This window comes from Eretmochelys imbricata, chromosome 14 (assembly GCF_965152235.1).
Source record: "Eretmochelys imbricata isolate rEreImb1 chromosome 14, rEreImb1.hap1, whole genome shotgun sequence".
NCBI lineage: Eukaryota > Metazoa > Chordata > Testudines > Cheloniidae > Eretmochelys > Eretmochelys imbricata.
Window position 1 is genome coordinate 30,886,676 of NC_135585.1, and position 22,147 is coordinate 30,908,822.

Sequence of the window (22,147 nt, forward strand, 5' to 3'; positions counted from 1 at the left end):
GCCATCTAGCTCCTGGCGGATATTTCTCTCAACGTAACCTCTGCCGGTACGTCTCCAAATTGATACCCATCTGGTCTAGGATGGCAGCGTTAACCTCCTCATATTGCAGTGCCTCCTGAGGGTCGAGACTATGGTGGATGGCCTGCCCTGGTGCCATTAAATACAGGGCTAGAATAGTGGCCCAATGCTCAGGGGGCCACTGAGTGGCGGTCGCTATCCGTTCAAAAGTTACTAAGAAGGCCTCGTGGTCGTTCCCAGGCCCCATCTTTGTCAGCCGCACCGGTAGTCCCCCAAAGCCCTCCCCGGCCCTCCTCCGTCTGAGGGGACGGGGGGACTGGCTGCCATCTTCAACAAGGTCGCTACCTGTTGAGAGAGTCGATCTTGACTCACTTGCTGCTGAGCGGCCAACTCCCAAACCAGCTGTTGCTGAGACTCTTGTTGCTTTGCTGCCTGCAGTTGCTGCTGGGTAGCTAGTTGCTGTAACAGCTGCATCTGCTGTTGCTGCTGTTGTATGGCCTGTTGCTTCTGGTTTTCCAGCAGCCATTTCAAGAGCTTGTCGGTCTCCATTCTGTACATGTGGGTCCTTCTAGCAGGCCTGGGCAATTGCCTGCATTCTCCACCACTTGTGTGGGGGTTTTGTACCTCATGAACCCCTTTGATCTGGGTGGGGGGCAAGGTGTGACCCCACCTCTCTGCATCTACATTGGTTTTACTACCCTTCTGGTAGTCAGTACTGTGTGGCCTAATAGCCAAAGTCCATATAACTCCACTTCCCCTGGTGGGATAGCACAGACTAGCGGCTGGAGTCCAAAGAGTGTGCTCCTAGAGCAGGGTGACCCCATGGCCAGAGTTCCTCTAAATTCTCTTCCCCCTGTGGGATAGCACAGCCAAAGTCCATAGAGTCCATAGAGTATGCTCCTAAGGCAGTGTGGCCAGAGTCCATATATCCCCTTTAGAGTAAGAAAGGGATCGGGAAACTATGTCGTCAAAAGTGGGGGGGGAGGGGCTGTGACCCCCGGTGGGGGAGCCCAGGCCCACCCATCCTCATCGGGCTCTGACCCAGGGCCCTGCCAGCGGCGGGGTGATCCGCCACGGGGTCAGCAGGGAATCCTACCACAACACGTTGACCTCGCTGTGGTGGGAGGTACCACTCCCTTTCCTTCCCTGGGTCCCTCCCCACCAATTCTCCAACAACATCAGTCCCTTTGGCGTCAGGGTCTCCAGGTTCCTCAGCACCCGACACTCCCTGGGGTTCCAATAGCTGTAAGCCTCTGTTCCCGGTTCCTGACTCCTCAGCTCTCCCCTGTCAGGGTTGTAGCTGCTCCTGGGCTGGAGCCTCCACTGGGCATCCTTCCTCCTTGGCCACCCGCCCTGACTGAACAGACGTGCAGGCTTTTGTACTTGACTGCTGGTTGGAGCATGCCCCGCAGAGCCTCAGGGGCATGGCTTCCTCTGCTAGGAGAGAAGGGTTAACCCTCTCAGTCCCAGTGTGGGGCTGGTCCACCCTGTCACAGTGTTGCACCATGAACTAACTTCACATATTTTCCATGCAACAGCCCTCTGGGCTGTACCCTAATAGCTATTGCAATAGCTTCTCTATAGTTCCAGTGTGGTTCCTGGGATGTGCCCTGTGGGTTGCCTGACCATTCTGTGTGTTGGATTCTCATTTCTGAGAGATTCCTGCCTCTCCCAAAGGAACAGAAAATAAATCATTTGAAATGGGAAAGGAAATGTCCAGCCTTCTCAGTCTACTGGGGTGATGCACGGTGCCCCCTTTTTGATGAAACCCTGTTTTAAAGTAAACTTCTTAGGTTTTCTGATCTTTGCTTTGGCTAATGTTCATCCCAAGCGTCACTGAGGAGTTCTCAAACCTGTACTTGCAAAAGTGCTAGAGAGATTGTAGAGATGACATCCTGCTCAAACCACAGACCAGTATCTGAGTTCTGGACTACTTGAATTAGACACTAGCAGAAGAGGGCACATTTGACAGGATCTAATTCCATCCACTAGACGGCAGCCCCCCTTCCCCACACACAGAGTTGCTTACGTTATTTTGATATTGTCTATAGATCCATTCCGTTTCTGCATCATACAATTATCCACACACCTGCCTTCCAGAAGCTGGTATACAAGCACACATTTCTTTTTTTTTTATTTTATTTTTTACCAAAGTTTTCTCATATGAACTCAAATAAAATTGTTTCTTTCAGCCTTTGGGAAACAAACCACTTTTATTTAATTTATTTATTTATTTTATTGGCTTGATTGCAAAATTAATTGGGAAAACAATATTCTCAACCCCTTTTAGGCTTTGTTCATTTTAATGGTGATGGTTTCTGAACTTTATAATAAGGGTCCCACTTTAACCTACCTCCCAGCTGAATAATTTTCTGTCTGCAAAGCTTTTTTTTTTTTTTTGTAAACCTTGTCCAATGTGATTTATTAATTCCTTATAAAATGAAGGAAAAATCCCATGGGGGAAAATACTTCACATAACAAAACTCTAGGTTAAATTTTTCAGAGACACCTGTCCAAGGTGGTGGCCTGTTATAACGTACTGCCCTTATAATAATTAATAATAAGCCTATATCTGCTGCCATCTAGTGGGCATTTCGGAAAATAGCTGCCTGTTTCTCCTGCTTAGAATATGCTGCCCTCTAGTGGACATCTTGCAGCATCACTGACCTTTCCACATAATGACAGGTTTCAGAGTAACAGCCGTGTTAGTCTGTATTCGCAAAAAGAAAAGGAGTACTTGTGGCACCTTAGAGACTAACCAATTTATTTGAGCATAAGCTTTCGTGAGCTACAGCTCACTTCAGTCTCTTGTTGGAGTCTGTTTTTGAAGTTTTTTTGTTGAAGAACTGCAACTTTTAGGTCTGTAATCGAGTGACCAAAGAGAATGAAGTGTTCTCTGACTGGTTTTTGGAGGGGCTAATCACATCAGCCTAATCACATCAGCCACACTATCACATAGGGCCTAATCACATCAGCCACACTATCAGAGGCTCGTTCACCTGCACATCTACCAATGTGATCTATGACATCATGTGCCAGCAATGCCCCTCTGCCATCATTGGCCAAACTGGACAGTCTCTACGTAAAAGAATAAATGGACACAAATCAGACGTCAAGAATTATAACATTCATAAACCAGTCAGAGAATACTTTAATCTCTTTGGTCACTCGATTACAGACCTAAAAGTGGCAATTCTTCAACAAAAAAACTTCAAAAACATACTCAAACGAGAGACTGCTGAATTGGAATTAATTTGCAAATTGGATACAATTAATTTAGGCTTGAATAAAGACTGGGAGTGGATGTGTCATTACAAAAAGTAAAACTATTTCCCCTGTTTATCCCCACCCAACCACCCACTCTTCCTCAGACGTTCTTGTCAACTGCTGGATATGGCCCACCTTGATTATCACTACAAAAGGTCCCCCCGCCCCCACCCCACTCTCCTGCTGGTAATAGCTCACCTTAAGTGATTACTCTCGTCACAGTGTGTATGGTAACACCCATTGTTTCATGTTCTCTGTGTATATAAATCTCCTCACTGTATTTTCCACTGAATGCATCCGATGAAGTGAGCTGTAGCTCATGAAAGCTTATGCTCTAATAAATTTGTTAGTCTCTAAGGTGCCACAAGTCCTCCTTTTCTTTTTGCGAATACAGACTAACACGGCTGCTACTCTGAAAGCTTTCCATCCTTGATGCTCTTGTGTCCCCATTGGTCATCATTCAGTATAACAGCCCATTTCTTGTCCCTTAACATATGCTACCATTTCACATTCCTTGTTCCAACATGGTACACTTCTCCTAACTTCAGGTAATGTTGGTATCCTAGGAATGCCTTGGCTGGCTGTCTCTGATTCCCTTATTAACATTCCTCAATATCTTCATTTATATATTGATCACTCAACTATTCCTCACTTTGGTTTCTAAAGATTTTTCCAGTTCCTTACATAGCATAGAGGTCCATTGCTCCACAAAGTTCTTTCCTTGCCATTTACACTGATGCCTTCTAATCTCCATTATACAGTTTTACCTCTTTCCACTTCCCTCTGTTGGTCACTTGGCAATATGACTTCCCCTTTCTTGCCCTTCCATTTCTGCTGCTATCCATTGGCCACTGAACAGCATCACCACACCTTTCCCATTCCTTACATCCTCTGCCTTCTAGACGCCTAAGAACACAACCTCTCATTTCTTACCTTTGACCATGTATGGTCTATTCCATATTATAGCTGCTAGGAAATGTTGTCAGTTTTAATGGAATCAACAAGCCCACAGAGTCAAAGCTGTTAACATGACCTTGTCACTGTACAACATTAAATAGTTAAATATGGTTTGGGGTTTGGAATACAGAAATCTCAGACTGCTTAGACTCATGACAAGCACACTAGAAAATTCATGCAAAAATTAGGAATTGTATTGATTAGTGTACAATATATAATGCATTTTGAATCAGGAATTTGTTTTGTATAACCACTGTAACAGACTCAGACCAGAAGGATATAAGAGAGCAGTCCTTTTGAGCACCGGGATGTGGGCAAGTGCTAGCTAAAAGTCCCTCCTTCAGCCTAGGGAGGGGCTACTAAACCCAGAACCCAACCGAGTTCGGGGGACAACAAATGCAATAACGGGAACAGGCGTGGGGGTTAAAGGGCCAAAACTAGGGAACCAGAAGGGGACACCGAGCAGAGAACCGCGGACAGCGCCTGTTACTCCTCGAAGACATCGAGAGAGCAGGCGAACGCTGCCCAGAGGAACTCTGCCCAGATACTTGAACGGATAAAGGAATGAAAAACAGCCCCACAGTTGCAGCCCTCCCCCCCGCCCACCAACCTCCTCTCCCTGGTGCTTTGAATGGCCACCTTGGCCAGGAGGAGGTTGACGAGGTGGTCCCACAACTTCATGGGGCCTCGTATCGGGTGTGCATAAATAAACAAGTGTGGGGACAGAAGTGAACCACACCAAGTACACCCCCGTGCTCACAGCTCCATGGAGGAGCCACCAGCTGATATCCCCAGCAGGCCACGGGACTAAGATGGAATATAAACTGGCCCACCGGAGTTCCCCACTCTCCTCTGCTGGTAAAAGGTCCTGCCACTTGGTAGCTGGGCGGGACACGAGGGTGGGGAAATGAAGCATATGCACCACGAGCATGTATAGATGGTCTCTTGGTGCGGTTTGAAAACAGACTGGCTGCAAGACACGCAGCCAGCTCAGGGTACGAGGAGGGGGAGGCCGGGAAGGCTCATGGGGCAGGGAGCCAATGGAAAGATCCAGAGGGCCTGGAGTGAGGGGTGGGCAGGGTGCACCCTCTCACAGGATCCGCTCAAGGAAAGCCTGAGCTGCAGGGGACAGGGCTGTCTCCACCTCCTGGAGAATGCGCTGGGGGGGTTTAAGGGTGGAGAGCCCCATGCGCTGACTGAGCACCAGGGGTCCACCCAACCCCCCAGGCTATAGTCCAGGCGGTCTCCAATCTTGGTGACTCCCGCCAGGACCAACCTCCAGCTCACCAAGGAGGACTCCGTCACCTGCACACAAAGATGAGGATTGTGTAGCAGGAGCTCCACGAGGAGATCTACTCCCTCAGTGGCCAGAAAGGACCTGGTCGCTGAAAGCAGCCTCCAGGCCCGGAGGAGGTCCTGGTAGAAGACCGGCAGCTTGGAGAGGTCTCCGGAAGACTCCTCTAATGGAGAAAAAAGATGCCAGTCATATCGGAGCCCTCGCAGGTGGCGGAGGAAGGCATGAGCCAACGTGCTCCACACCAAGCCCCCTGCACTATAAAGGAGTCTGCAGGGCCTGGAGGGGGAAGACATGGATTTGCGTGTGCATACACGTCAGGCCCTGTCCTCCCTCTTCCAGGGGGAGATGGAGAACCCCTGCAGAGACCCAGTGCTGTCCCGGCCAAAAGATGTGGGGCAGAAAAGTAAACACCAAGATAGAGCAGCGGACCTGCGCTCCACTGGATGACGTGAAGAGCGGGTGGGAGGGAGCTCGCCCGCCACTCGGCCCCGACCACCAGGCCAGAGCTCTTGACACAGTTGACCCGGGCGGAGGAGGCTCCTGAATAAACAGCTTGGCAAGCCTCCACCCGCACCAGGTCTTCTGGGTGCTGGACCATGAGGAGCACGTCATCAGCATACGCCACCAGGACCAGCTGCACCTCCAGCTCATGCAGCACCAACCCCGTTAGCCCCTTACGAAGGAGACGGAGGAAGGGCTCAATGGCCAGAGTATACAGCTGACCTGACAGCAGACAGCCTTGACACGCTTCTTGCCCGAGGCTGACAGGTACGATCAGGGTCCAGTTGAGTCTGACCAAACACTCTGCGGAAGCGTACAGCACCTGAAGAAACCCCACAAACTGGGGCCCAAAGCCAAATGCCCGCAGAATGCTCAGGAGATACTCGTAGTCCATCTGGTCAAACGCCTTCTCCTGAACCAGCGACAGGAGGGCGAACGACAGACCATCCCTACACCTGAGCTCCAAGAGATCCCGGACCAGATAAAGATTGTAGAACTTGGTCTGGCCCGGGACGATGTAGGTCTGGTCAGGATGGACCACATCTGCCTGCACGGACCGCAGCGAGATGGCCTTTGCCATGACCTTGTAGTCCCTGCAGAGGAACGAGAGGGGATGCCAATTCCAGAGATGGTGGAGGTCCCCCTTCTTTGGCAACAGGGCGAGCACTGCTCGCCTACACAACAGGGGGAGGACCCCGCGCTCCAAGGTCTCGGCCAAGACAGTGACAGTGTCCGGGTCGAGGACATCCCAGAACATGCAGTAGAACTCCACGGTCAGCCCGTCCATGCCCAGAGATTTATTGGTGGGCATGACACGGAGGGCTTCCGAGAACTCGGCCAGAGCGAGAGGCAGCTCCAGCCAGTTCCAGTTGCCAGTGCTGACCGTCGGGATTTCATCCCAAAGCACTCCGCAGGCATCGGCGTCAGTTGGATCCAGGGAGAAAAGTTTAGCATAGAAGGCCCGAGCCCTCTCGCACATCTCCACTGGATCTGGGGGGAGGGTGCCATCAGCAGCCAAGAGGCAGATGACGTGCTTTAAAGCCCCCCTCTTCTTCTGCAGGGCTTAGAAGAAGCGGGAGCCAAGATCCATCTCCTGCAGGATCTAACAAAGGCACCTGGTCCCGAAGATCGTCAAGGGCCCAGAGTTCCTCCCACTTCTCCCAGTACTCTCCACAGAGGGGTAGATTCCCGGGGCTGGCGGCCAGACACCTCTCCAGCTCTAAAACCTCCCGTTCCAACTGCTCTATCACCACATCCCTCTGCCGGCTGGCTCCCCAAGTGTGGCTACAGCAGAAGAGCCGGGCGCTCACCTTCCCCACCTCCCACCACTTCTGCGTTGAGGGAAAGGTGCCCCTCTGCCCTCTCCAGGCCAGCCAGAACTCCTGGAAGGATGCCTCAAAGCCCACATCCTCCAGCAGGCTGTTATTTGAATGTCAATAGTAGACCCTGTACTGGGACTCTTGATGGGGCACCAGAGAGGACCCCTCCAGAGCCTCTCTGTCATGTGCCGCCAGTGAACCTGCACCTGCCGGCGGAACGATAAAATGTGGTGGAGGGTGGGGTCCTTACAGCCCAATGGAAGGGGATAAGGACGGACAGGGGCTTCCACAGGGTGGAGAGGAAGAGCAAAATGGTGGCATTGGGGAGGAAGGAAGGAACAGAGGAGAACACCACCCATACGCCCAGGTCCTCCAAAGGCTCAAGGGGGACATGAATGCCCCCCACCACCAAGCCCCTCTTCACCGCCTCCTAGACAGCTGCCTCCGACACCAGGAAGAACACCACCTTCCCGGACATCTTAGAGGCCACCACCACGGCTGTGGGGAGAAAAGGCCCACGTAGAAGGCCCTGGCCCTCCCGCACATCTCCGCTGGATCGGTGAGGGGGGTGCCATCCTCTGCCAGGAGACAGGTGACGTGCTTCTTGGCCCCCCTCTGTTTCTCTAGGGTGTAGAGGAAGTGGGAGCCGTGATCCATCTCCCGAAGGAGGCGGAGGCAGGATCGGACAAAGGCGCCCCGAGCCCGATGGTCCTCGAGGGCCCGGAGCTCCTCCCTCTTCTCCCGGCATGCTCTGCAGGGGGATAGATCCTCGAGGCTGGTGGCCAGACACCTCTTTAGCTCTAAGACCTCCCGTTCCAACTGCTCTATTGCCACATCCCTCTGTCAGCTGGCGCCCCGGGTGTAGTCGTGGCAGAAGAGCCAGACGCGCACCTTCCCCACGTCCCACGATCCCCGCGCCAAGGGAAAGGTGCGCCGCTGCCCTCGCCAGGCCAGCCAGAACTCCTGGAAGGACGCCACAAAGCCCACATCCTCCAACAAGCTGTTATTAAAATGCCAATAGGCCGGCCCCAGCCTCTATGCGCTGAGAAAGGCCGTCACAGTCACTAGATGGTGATCCGAGAACGGGGCCGGATGGATGCTGGCGGAGTGGGCCCGTGAAAGATGACAATGTGAAAAGTAAATGTGGTCCAACTGGGAGTGGCGCGACCAATGGGCCTCCACCCGGACAAAGGTGAACGTCGAGACATCATCCAGGTGGTGGTTGTGCCAGACATCCCCCAGGGAGTGACGGTCGACAATCTCCTGGAGGACGTCCGTGGCGGCCGGGCACTGCTCGGTCCCCGAGTGGTCCCACTCATCGAGGGTGGTGTTAAAGTCCCTGCCCAGGACCAGGCACTCACGAGGATCCAAAGAGCCAAGGAAGGCGGAGGACGCATGCTGATAAAAGAGCAGCCACTCCGGGCCCAATGTCAGGGCATAAATGTTAACGAGGTTGACCACTAGCCCCTCCATGAGGACCTGGAGGTGCAGCAAGTGGCCCGGCACAGCCTCAGTGACCCCCAGCACCTGGGGCCGTAGGTTGGGGGAGAATAGGGTAGCCACTCCAGCCGTACGAACTGTGAGGTGGCTAAAATAAACCCTGTCCCCCCACTCCAGCCGCCAGCTTGCTTTGGCAGCTGGATCCATATGGGTCTCCTGAGCAGGAAAACCACAGAGTACCCCCCTCCCAAAGGAAGGAGAGCACCTAGCACCTGTGGAGACCCATCCTACAGCCCCAGGTGTTTCATGTTGCAAAGTTGATGGGTGCCATGGGGAGGGCTGGGGTGGATCCTCGCCGGTGGGAATGCGCACGGCTCCTGTTGGGCCATGCAGCAAACTGGGACCCACCCCGTAGGTGAGTAAAGAGTCATGGAAGCTGCGGACCCCCAAAGCGGACTGCCTCCCAGTCTCTTTACCCTTCCCCATGAGGGCCCTCATGGCCCTGAGGATTTGATGGAAATCCTCCCATCGCTGGAGAGCGAGTTGCACCTTGTTGCGGGACCCACGGACATCTTTGAGAAACTCCCGCAGCTCTTCTCACAGCATATGGGGGGGCAGGGCCACGGGCCCCCAGCCGTCCTCCGGCGGGGCCCTGTCGAAGCCCCGTCACCTACCGAGACGGGCTGGCATGGGGGGGAACCCCGTAGTGGTGCCCAATGTGCCGGTGCCACGCAGCCCGCCTCAGACCCCGGCTCACTGGGGGGTGGTGGAGGGAAAATAGCAGCCCCTAGTGGGTAGGGACAGGGAAACACAAAGGGTGCTTTCTGGGGGTCATCCTTCGGAAAGGGAAGGAGACGGCCCCAGGGGTGGCAATAGCAGCACGGGCGGTGGAGGGGGGCGGGGTCAGCATCAGGGGTTAGGAGCAGGGTCGGGGAAAAGGGTGGACGTGGGATTATGGGCCCCAGCAGCCAAGCCACTGGGGGGTGGAACCTCTTGGCTGGGCTCAGGGGTCTGTGGAGTGTGAAGGGGGATCCTCGACGACACTTGTCTGGCGCTCCAAGGCAGCGGTTGCGGCCGCAGCATCAATAGGTGGGGAAGCAGCCATGGGGCCCCCACCCGGGAAGGAGGTCAGCTGCCCCGCATCAATGAGAGATGCCTCTGGTGACTCAGGTCCCGGCCACATGGCACTGGCCGTCGCCTCAATAGGCTCGGCAGCTGTTAGTGGGGTGCCGTTTGCGGCCGGGCTGGTGGAAGAGTCCATGGGTTCCTCGGAGGCGGGAGCAGAAGCAGCAGTCAGGGGGAGGGAGCACGGAGAGTGGGGGGCCGATGTGAGGTAGCCCAGATTGAGGCCTGCTGGCAGAGGGGTCCTCCTCCCCCTGGGTGACTGGGTTCGGACCTCGATCTCCTCAAAGATGGAGAGGAAATCACCATCCACCACCCCGGGGACCTCTTCGCCAGCACCTGAAGCTATGCTCACCTCAGGGCTTGCAGGGGCCTTAGGTGGCAAGGGGGCAGGAGGGGCTCCATCGGAGGCCCCCTCGAGGAGGGACTCTGGAGGAGAGGCGGTGCTACCCTCCATTGCTGCCACGTCGTCCCCAGCTGGCTCCAGCAGGTGCGATTCACCTAAGGGCAAGGCAGAAGGCTCGGTGTCGGTGGCCCCTTCCTGGTCTTTTGGGGGGCCTCCGCATCAGATGGGAGGAGCAGAGCTCGAGCCTTCCACTTGCCCTGCTTCCCCTGTATTTGGACCCAGCCCTCCATGGTATCATCGGTGGGCTGGTGGACAGGGGTCGGGCCGGGGGACAGGGGTGGTGGCAGGGAGCTTGGGGAGGTAGTGGTGGGGCGGCATGGGTGAGGGAAGATTCCCCTTGGGGTGGGCCCTCTCCCATGCCCGGTGGTAATCCCATCGCACCTTCCTCCATAGGCCCTGCCAGTCTGCACACAGCAGAGGCAGGGCCCTTCTGCTCATCTGCGCGCATTGGGGGAGGTGCCCCCAGTACCTGAGTGGGAGCAGTGGTGGGCTGGGGATGAGGAGGGGTGGCTCTGGGTGCCGGGCAGCCTGGGGGTCCGGTGATGGTGGGGCTGGCGCCCTGCCTGGGCTCAGGGGTCCCGGATGCTCCTCCATGCCAGTCCAAGGGGCAGTCCCTCCAGACGTGCCCCATCACCCGGCAGAGGTAGCACCGGGCCTCCCCCATAGAGTAAGGCACCTGGTAGCGGGCCCCTAGTAGGGGACCAGAAAGGACCCCTCGAGCGCCTCTCTGTCACGTGCCGCCGGTGGCAGTTGAAGCTGCACCTGCCGGTGGAACGAGAGGACGGGGTGGAGGGTGGGGTCTTTGCAGCCCAGCAAGAGAGGGCTAACAACAGAGAGAGGTTTCCCCAGGGCAGAGATTCGGTAGCAGGGTGGCATAGGGAAGGAAGGGAGGGATGGAGGTCAGGACCACTCGGACACCCACGTCCTACAGCTGCTCCAGAGGGACGAACATGCCCCCCTCCGCCTCCACCAGGCCCTTCTCCACCACCTCCTGGGCAGCGGCCTCCTATGCTAGGAAGAAGACGACCTTCCCATACATTTTGGAGGCCTCCACAATGGCCGTGGGCCCCACCACCCTCGCCAGCGCCCGCAAGTAGGTCTCCACATGGGGTGAGGTGGGCACCAGGAGGCAACGGACGCTGTGCCGTGGGGAAGGGGCCCCAGCCGCCAGAGATGGTAACGGAGACGGTGGCTGGGAGAGATGACATAGCGGCAGGCGGGGGAGCCGCCACTACCTGGGCGTACGCCCTGGGGGCCGGGAGAGGGGAACCCGCCGTGCTGGTGGAGGAGGCAATGGGGAGGGATGCCGCGGCCAGTGGTGGGGCCACGGCAGAGGGAGCAGTCCCCACCAAGGAGAGCCTAGCCTTTCTGGCGGGGCCCTTGCCCTTCTTTTTGCCATGGCCTTTCCCACCAGCTGGGGGGCTCCCCCAGAATAGGAGGGGGCAAGGGACGTGGCAGCAGTGGAGTCTACCCCATTGCCCGCCACTGCCAGTGCCCCAGCGGGGGCGGTAGCAGATGGTTCAGCAGCGGCGGTTGAGGTGGGGGCCAGAGGGTGCGACGGGGAGGGCAGGTGGAGGATGGGCAGCGGGGTCTGCCAGAGGGGTTCCACCCACCTTGTACCCCACCATAATGAGCAGGGATGGAGGGGAAAGGGGAAACAGGTCAACCACTCCTCCCCACTAGTCTGTAGGCAGGGGAGGAGGGCGCCAGGGGCAGGGGGGTCATGGATGGGGTGGCCTATGAAAGCAAGGGCTTGGGGGGGTGGGTTTCAGTCATTGACACAGGATGGGATTCCGGCTCCTCTAGCTGCACTAGGGGAGCGGGGGGGAGTTATAATAGCATGGGGGGGTGCAGTGAGACAGGAGTTCAGACTGAAACAGGGGAGAGGCACAAGTGCATGGGAGGGGACATGGGCACACAGAGCAAAGGACCAGTCAGGACAGGGCAGGAGACTTTAAATTCCCAGATATAGACTGGAGGACAAGTGCGAGTAATAATAATCGGGCTCAGATTTTCCTAGATGCGATAGCTGATGGATTCCTTCATCAAGTAGTTGCTGAACTGACAAGAGGGGATGCCATTTTAGATTTGGTTTTGGTGAGTAGTGAGGACCTCCTAGAAGAAATGATTGTAGGGAACAATCTTGGTTCAAGTGATCATGAGCTAATTCAGTTCAAATTGAACAGAAGGATTAACAAAAATAAATCTGCAACTAGGGTTTTTGATTTCAAAAGGGCTGACTTTCAAAAATTAAGGAAATTAGTTAGGGAAGTGGATTGGACTGAAGAATTTATGGATCTAAAGGTAGAGGAGGCCTGGGATTACTTTAAATCAAAGCTGCAGAAGCTATCGGAAGCCTGCATCCCAAGAAAGGGGAAAAAATTCATAGGCAGGAGCTGTAGACCAAGCTGGATGAGCAAGCATCTCAGAGAGGTGATTAAGAAAAAGCAGAAAGCATACAGGGAGTGGAAGATGGGAGGGATCAGAAAGGAAAGCTACTTTATTGAGGTCAGAACATGTAGGGATAAAGTGAGACAGGCTAAAAGTCAAGTAGAGTTGGACCTTGCAAAGGCAATTAAAACCAACAGTAAACGGTTCTATCGCCATATAAATAAGAAGAAAACAAAGAAAGAAGAAGTGAGACCGCTAAACACTGAGGATGGAGTGGAGGTCAAGGATAATCTAGGCATGGCCCAGTATCTAAACAAATACTTTGCCTCAGTCTTTAATAAGGCTAAAGAGGATCTTAGGGATAATGGTAGCATGAAAATGGGAATGAGGATATGGAGGTAAATATTACCATATCTGAGGTAGAAGCGAAACTCAAACGGTTTAATGGGATTAAATTGGGGGGCCCAGATAATCGTCATCCAAGAATATTAAAGGAATTGGCACCTGAAATTGCAAGCCCATTAGCAAGAATTTTTAATGAATCCGTAAACTCAGGGGTTGTACCGTATGATTGGAGAATTGCTAACATAGTTCCTATTTTTAAGAAAGGGAGAAAAGGTGATCCGGGTAACTACAGGCCTATTAGTTTGACATCTGTAGTATGCAACGTCTTGGAAAAAATTTTGAAGGAGAAAGTGGTTAAGGACATTGAAGTCAATGGTAAATGGGACAAAATACAACATGGTTTTACAAAAGGTAGATCGTGCCAAACCAACCTGATCTCCTTCTTTGAGAAAGTAACAGATTTTTTAGACAAAGAAAACGCAGAGGATCTAATTTACCTAGATTTCTGTAAGGCGTTTGATATCGTGCCACATGGGGAATGATTAGTTAAATTGGAAAAGATGGGGATCAAGATGAAAATTGAAAGGTGGATAAGGAATTGGTTAAGGGGAGACTACAGTGGGTCCTACTGAAAGGTGAACTGTCAGGCTGGAGGGAGGTTACCGGTGGAGTTCCTCAAGGATCAGTTTGGGGACCAATCTTATTTAATCTTTTTATTACTGACCTTGGCACAAAAAGTGGGAGTGTGTTAATAAAGTTTGCAGATGATACAAAGCTCATTTGCTGGGCTCAAATGGTGGACCCCAAATGCGCTAGCTAAAGTCCCTGTGTCCACGGCAATCACTTGGGCTTCTCTGATTTGTTAGAAGACATGCTGGTCAGACCGCGTAGGTTGTGAGTTGTAGGTTTAATTCCTGGGTCTGCTGCAGACCCACTGGATGAAATTGGCCCCATTCACTTCTCCCTGAGTGCTTCACTCTGTGAATTGTCCTGTTACAAGCAGTACTGTGGAGAGAAATCTGGGACATTAAACCTTCCACATCCTAAGCCCACATCATGAGAAGGGCATTTCCTTTCCAGACATTTCCTAGCTGAGCAGTGCCTAGAGCAATTGCTCAGGCGCCTAATCTCCTCCCTTTGAAGTCAAGGGGTATTAGGCCACATCTCATCTTTCATGACTTGAAATTGGTCCCCGGGACCCTTGTTGTTAGGACCTGCAGTAGTTTCCTGATAGGTGACACTGTCATACGGCTATGGCAAGAGTAGGGCTGGTTTTGGGCTAGAGACACCTCAGTCTGCTTTTTGGTCTCTCTGAAAACACCCACCTCAGGTGTTGAGACTCTTGCCCTCATCTGAGTCAGGGTGGAATCTCACGCTCCTTCCACTGTCAGACTGGGATCTAGGTACTCTATCCTACATACCAACCGCTTATCACCCTGCAGGTCCAACTGGCTTTCAGGCACCTGTGTTTCCTCACTCCAGGAACCTGTGGCCAGTGAAATTAACCGACGCCCATCTTAAAACAAAGTATTTTATTTAGCAATTGGAACAAACCTTTAACAATAGGTTTCAAAAGAACAAACAGCCCACGCACATCTAATCAAAGTTCATGCTTCATGGCTTCAGCTGCTTACCTACAGTGGTCAGGTAGGATTTTCCCCCGCAATGCACTATTGGTCTGATTGAGTTTGTCCGTCCCCCCGCCTCCCAACACATACACACACACCTTCTTCTGAAGCTGGAGCTGGGGCACTGGATGGGGTGGACCAGTGCTCTGAGGTTGCCCAGCAAATCCTTTCCTTGGCTGGTGGGTCTGGCTCACATGCTTCAAGCCTGATTGATCACCTGATTTGGGGTGAGGAAGGAATCGCCCTAGCTCAGATTGTCAGGGACCTTGGGGATTTTCACTTTCCTATGCAGCATGGGGCCCGCGTCACCTGCTGGGATCATCTGGGCACATTGCACCTAATCAATTCCCTGCTCTTGCAGGGGCCTCAGGCATTGGTGACACCTCAGTCTCTCCTGTTCTCTGCCTGTGGCTCTGTCACAGATCCCCAGGATCGGTGCTGCACCCCCAGCTTGGGAACAGTCTCTAGGACGAACCTCTTCAGTGTTCTAGCCCTGAGGGATCTCGCTCTTCCTGCATAGGCTAAGTCTCACCACCTCCTTGAATGAACCTCTGGGGCTTCAGCCCTCCTGCTTCACAGAGTGAGCTCTGTTCAGCAAGTCCATCGGACATAGACTCTTGGTAGAGACTTGTCCACGCTTCAAGGATTAATGAGCCTCACCAAGCATTTGCAGTGACACTCAAACATCGTTGTCAACAAAGGAAGGTCTGGAAAGCAGCACAGGAAGTCCTTAGGTTAGCATAGAGAATTGAAGGTTATAACATGGTCCAAGTCCCTTCTGGTTACCCCAGAGCCTTACCAAGCTGTAGTGAACTCCATTGTTCAAGCTCTTTGTCTCTCTCCATCTCTCCTTGGTCAGATCCCAGACGACAGCCCTGACATCTCCCAGCAGCCAACGCTTTTCCCCCCACTGGGTAACAGTGCAGCACATAGGGGAAACTGAGGCACCCACAGAATTCATAAAAACATTGCAAAAATTCCGACTTCATCACTGGCTCACACAAGGTCAGTCTGCTGAGGACTGAAATGCTTTAGTCTTACCCATGTTATTGTGCTCAATACAGGGATTAGCCGGGTGAAATTTTATGTCCTGTGTCATACAGGAGGTCAGACTAGATGATCTATTGGTCCCTTCTGGCCTTAAACTCTATAGAACTATGACACTATATTTAGTCCCATCTAAACGTATGCTTCTCTGCAAGCTGAGTGTGATGGGTCCCTCTTGAGTTACAGGAGAAGACATGAACCAACTCACATGCTCTTAGGAAGCCAAGAAGCTTCCGAGGCCCAGCCTGGTCTCATATTCTCGCTGTGATTCGGTCTCCCTCTTCCAGAGAAATCTGGGGGTTTTGAAAGTCCCCATCCTCCCTGTGCATCTGGACCCACGTACGGTATTGCTCAGTGGTGTGGAAGCTTCCTTCTGCCTCTGAAGGCTGGACTATCCAGCCGGGGCATCTATATCCCATCTTGCGTGTGCCATTCTCTGGGTGGTTGGACCCATACAGCTTTAATGGTTTGCAATCACTGGTTTTGTGACTATACCTAGTTTGTGGGGGAAGGTGTTGGAACTGTCTGATCCCTTCTCTTAGACCAACACATACAGCTCCTAAATCACATGTAGGGATACAGATTAACAAAGATGTCTTTCTAAATATATATGTAACCCTTCTGCCCGTCAGAGTTGGCAGCAACAAGGGCCGGGTTCAATATCTAGGGGATCCATTCCAATAACACAATGCAAACTGGCTCGAGCCCCCACCCAGTGACCTGGGACAAATATATACCACCCCCCCGGGCGCCTCCAAGAGGCAATACTTCCCCTCTCTCAAGCACATAGTCGGAGTGTAGCAAAAAGCCTTTTAATAACACAGAGAAACAATGTGGCATTATGTTGGGGAAACACCACCAACAGGATTCATAACACAACCCATGAGCAAAAAAAACCCACTCCAAGCAAATTGGGGCATGCCCCTTTCCCCTTGGTTCTTGAGTCCAGCAACCCCAAATCACCCAAAGTCCCAAAAGTCCAATGACCCAGAAGTCTCTGTCCCGGGTCAGGGCAGCCCCAGAGTTCGAAAGTTTATCTGCAGAGCTTTACCTCCCAACCTGGGTGGAGATGGGATGGGGGTAAGAGGCACCTTACATGATCTGAAGCTGACCACCCCACAGCTCCATAGGCCTTCGCTTCGCTCCGCTCCGCCAGCCGCCCCACGAACTCCTTCGCTCAGCTCCGCTCCGCGGCCCACGAGCAGCTCCCTCTGTCCCACGACCTGCTCCGCGTCCCAGCAGCAGCTCCCGCCGTCCCACGAACTGCTCCACCAGCCTGTCCACAAGGCACTCCAGCCATCCCACAATCTGCTCTGCAATATATCTTCAGGCTCCCCCACTACTTAACACAACACTCAGTGATTTCAGCTCTTAGTCAGTTCAGCTCTTTGGTGACTTCAGATTGTAGTAGGAGAGCCTCAATGCTGGTGCACTGTTAGCCCAAAGTGAGCTCAGCAGCCTGTAACTAGACTTCTAATGAAATCAAAATTAGCTCTGATAGTCCACAGTGGAGAGAGAAGGAAGTGCAATTAGCATGTAAAGCCCTCACCAAGGGGCCCATACCACCAAATATTAATACTTGTCCCCAGCCTCTCTCAATTCACAGAATTTTGGAACCCATGACCCTTGCCTAGCGAGTGCCACTTAGTTGATGGTGAGTCCCTCCATCTTAACAAAAGGCCAAGTACAGTTCGAGGCACAGTTCCCATAATCAGGGTAATAACAATTTATTCTTCCTGCCCCAATAACAGAGACACTGGGGATCCCACAGCAGCCAAAGTGACCATTTGGGCAGCTATGGCCTCATTCTAGGCGGGGTGGGTGTGCCTATGCAAATGAGATTGGCCCCTGAAGTTCTTTTCCACAACTTGCCACACCTCACCACCAGATGTCAGGGTGGAGCTCATCCTGACACTGCTTTTATATCTATCTATCTATCTATATATATATGTTCTACCTCAACCACAAAATACTGGCTAGATGCAGGAATCACTGGGGGAAATTCTCTGTCCTGTGTTCTGCAACAGGTCAGATTAGATGATCAAAATAGTCCCTTGCAATCTATGAGGGTCTGAAATGGTCAATCAGTCATGGTGAAACATGGGAATGGCTTTATTCCATCATGTGTGTTATCTGGACAATCTCTAGGAGCAAGGGGGGAGGGATTAATTTTTCTTCATGACAAATATCCTTCCTATCATTTCCCCCAAAGCATGTTTTATCGCCTTGTTTCTGAGGCGGTAAATCATGGGATTCATCGTGGTGGCATCACGGAATAGAACACAGCCGCCAGCAGGTCCAGATATAGTGAGGACATTGATTTTTGCACTCATGGTGGTGCTCATAAATAAAGAAAACACACAATCAGGTGAGGCAGGCCGGTGGAAAGGGCTTTGTACCTGCCCTGTGCAGAAGGGATTCTCAGCACAGTGGAGAAAATGTGAATGTAGGACACAAACATGGAAATAATGAACATGGAGCCAAAGACTGAGCAACAGACAAGAAGCAAAATTTCATGGTCATGTATATTAGTACAGGAGACCTTTAGCAGCTGTGCGATGTCACAGAAGAACTGACTGATCGCACTGGACTCACAGAAGTGCAGCCTGAAGGTATCAACAGTAAGAAACAATGAATAGATTGTGTTGCTGACCCAGCAACCAGCTGCCATCTGGACACATGCACTTCTGTTCATGATTTCTCTGTAAGGCAGAGGAAGGCAGATGGCTACAGAGCGGTCATATGCCATCACCATGAGGAAGGCCATCTCTGTAGCAGCAAAGCACACAACCAAAAAGACTAGGGTGACAGACACATCCAGAGAAAGAGATCCGTCTGGTGTTGGTTCGGGAGCTGGCCATTGATTTAGGGACGGTTACTGAGATGTAACAGAGGTCTAGGATGGATACGTTGTCCAGGAAGAAGTACATGGGGGTGTGAAGGTGGCGGTCGAGGGTTATGATTGTGACGATGAGAAGATTTCCCCATCAGGGTTGCCAGGTAAATGACTAAAAGCACAGTGAAATGGAAAATCTGCAGCTCCCGAACATCAGAGAATCCCAGGAGGAGGAACTCAGACCTCGTGGTTTGGCTGGACATTTCCTGCCTGGGAGATGCTCTACAAAGGGGGTGGGGTTATGAAAGGAAGACGAGAGAAATAAATATGATTAAAGTTATTGCTCTGCAGGAAAAAAGAATAATATTGGACTTTGAAAAGTGAAAGTGACTGTGTATTTTTTATAAATCTCCCTAACTATCGTCGTCTTACTGTTAGAGCTATGGGAATTGTTTTCCGGCAGTCATTACCGGTGATCAATGTTGCCTCCATGTCTGGATGATGTGTCCATCACAGCCAACTATTTTTTCAAACGTATTTGCTATTTGGAATCATTCATCCATATTAATTAACCCTGGGCAAACCCACTGTCTTGAACTCACACCTTCATTTATGGCAGAATCAGCCCTTACATTTCAAGACGAAAGACACAGAAATGAGCTTCATAATTTCTATATGCAGTATAAATAGCGTTTCTACAGTCACGGCATTTCTGAATTCTGACGCCGTGGCTCTTGCACAGCCCCCTCTCCTTCACGCCCTGCCTTCAATGACCCCTCTGCAGACCCGTCCCACTCACACCCTACCTCACTTACCCCTATGCAGCCCTGTCCCCTTCACACCCTGCCCCAGTGACCCCTGTGTAGTGCCAACCTCTTATCAAAATGGAATTCAGAAAGGGAACATTTAGGATGAATATCTCAATGAAATCCATGAGCGTTAGCTGCATGAGCCTCTGGCTTATGCCCTGTATTCTACGTAATAGCAGAGCATACCTTGGGGTGTTTAAATGTAATCTGGACTAAACGCTGGAACTCTAGCAGAAGATTTTCCACAGTTACATGGAATATGGGGCGGGAGGGGCTGCTGCACCCATAGAAGAAGTGGATGCAGTCCCACTGAAGCCAAAGGCAATCACCTTACTTGTGCTAGGGCTGAATTTTGGCCAAATAGTTTTGCTTGTGTCTCTGCAGTTTGCGGTTTAAGAAGAACACGAGACTTGCCATTGTGGATCAGAGACATGGTCTGCCTGGTCTCCAGACAGGGTCCAAAGCAGATTGTTCAGGGGAAGGTACAAGCTGGGAAAGAAACAGTTCTCCACACTCTAATTTAGGGGTGAATCAACTCACTGGTCAGATTCAGCTCTGAGGTATGCAGTGGCCAGGAAGTTCTAGACATGCTTAGACCCAACAGTCAATTTGGCACCTTTTGATTCTGGTCAGGTTAAACAGCTATTCATTATTTAAAACACCATTCAGGAATCTGAGCAATTCCTATGCCTGTTTGAGCATCTGTGGGGCTGGTGTTTGTCACACAATAATACCACACACACATAATGTAATAGCCCACATGGCCAGGAAGAATGGTCAATGGTTAGGGTGCTTACTGGGGGCTTGGAAGACCTGAGTAAAATGTCCTTCCTCTGCAACAGACGGCTTATGTGACCTTGGGCAAACCATATATTCCAAGGCCAGAAGGGACAACTGTGATCGTCTACTGTAACCTCCTGCATAACACAGGCTAGAGAACTGCATGAAAATAATTCCTGCATCAGACCTTTTGGGAAAAAAACATCCAGTCTTGATTTTAAAATTGACAGTGATGGAGAATTCACCATGACCCTTGGTAATTTTTTCCAATGGTTAATTACCCTCACTGTTAAAAATGTATACTTTATTTCCAGTCAGGTTTTGTCTCGCTTCAATGTCCAGCCATTGGATCATGTTATACCTTTGTCTGCTAGACTGAAGAGCCCATTATTAAGTATCTGTTCCCCATGTAGGTACTTACAGACTGTGACCTGCTTAACTTTCTCTTTATTAAACTAAATAGATTGAGCTCCATGAGTCTATCACTATAAGGCTTGTTTTCCAATCATTAATTCTTCTCGTGACTCTTCTCTGAACCCTCTTCAGTTTATCAACATTTTTCCTAAACTGTGGGCACCAGAACTGGACACAGTATTCCGGCAGCGGTTGCACCAGTGACCAGTGCAGAGGTAAAATAATCTCTCACTCCTACTCAAGATTCCTCTGTTTATACATCAAAGGATTGGCCAAAGCATCGCACTGTTGACTTTCACCATGGCCCCCAAATCTTTTTCAGAGTCTCGTAGACTTTAAGGTCAGAAGGGACCATCACGATCATCTTGTCTTGTTAGCCGGGGTTCTTTCAACTTAAAGCTCTTGGTAACTTTTACTCTGTGCAAGGTGGTGTCAGGAAATAAATCAGGAGAGACACGGCCCTCCGACCGATAGATGGCTGGCACAAACAGGACAACACAAGAGTGCTTTCACTTAAACTTTACTTAGTCTCAAGCACTTACACACGTCCACAACAGGTTAGTCAAACACCCCCAATCCTCGATAATTACTGAAGCTGAGTGTGGCTCTTGAGTGGCACAGCAGCTGCCGGTGGGAAACACAAGATGTATCCAGAGGGAGAGTTCAGTCCCGAAGAGTCCCACTACCTCAAACTTTCTCCCCTTATTTTATACATTAGTAACACAATGACATGTCCCTTAAAGAAAACTTGTTAAGCAAACAATTTCAATAGTCAAACAAGAGGTTTTCTTCTGATTATTGATTAACCAGGTGTGTTTTTTCCCCAGAGTTTGCAGCCTGGAAACCCTGTTAGACACATTCCTGGGGCACATCCTGCTCTTCTAAAATGCATGTATCAGCCACTTCAACACAATTCTTATCAGGAAGGACCGGGGGGCGAGGGGGGGGTCAAGCTGCCCTTTCTGTGGCACCAAAACCCCCTCTCCTCCTGCCTTGGTCAAGCTGAGGCTGCTTTTAGCAATAAGCAATACTGGTTTCAGGCACTTTACTGGTTTGCCAACATCTCCCCGTACAGTCTGACCTCCTGCACGTTGCAGGCCACAGAATTTCACCCACCCACTCCTGTAATAGACCCCTGTCAAGGTTCCTCCCCCACTCTGAACTCTAGGGTACAGATGTGGGGACCTGCATGAAAACCTCCTAAGCTTACTTTTACCAGCTTAGGTTAAAACTTCCCCAAGGTACAAATTAATTTTATCCTTTGTCCTTGGAATATCCACTGCCACCACCAAACTCAACTGGGTTTACTGGGAAACGTAGTTTGCACATGTCTTTATCCCCAAAATCCTCCCAACCCTTGCACCCCACTTCCTGGGAAAGGTTTGGTAAAAATCCTCACTAATTTGCATAGGTGACCACAGACCCAAACCCTTGGATCTGAGAACAATGAAAAAGCATTCAGTTTTCTTACAAGAAGACTTTTAGTAGAAATAGAAGTAAAGGAATCACCTCTGTAAAATCAGGATGGTAGATAGCTTACAGGGTAATTAGATTCAAAAACATAGAGAAC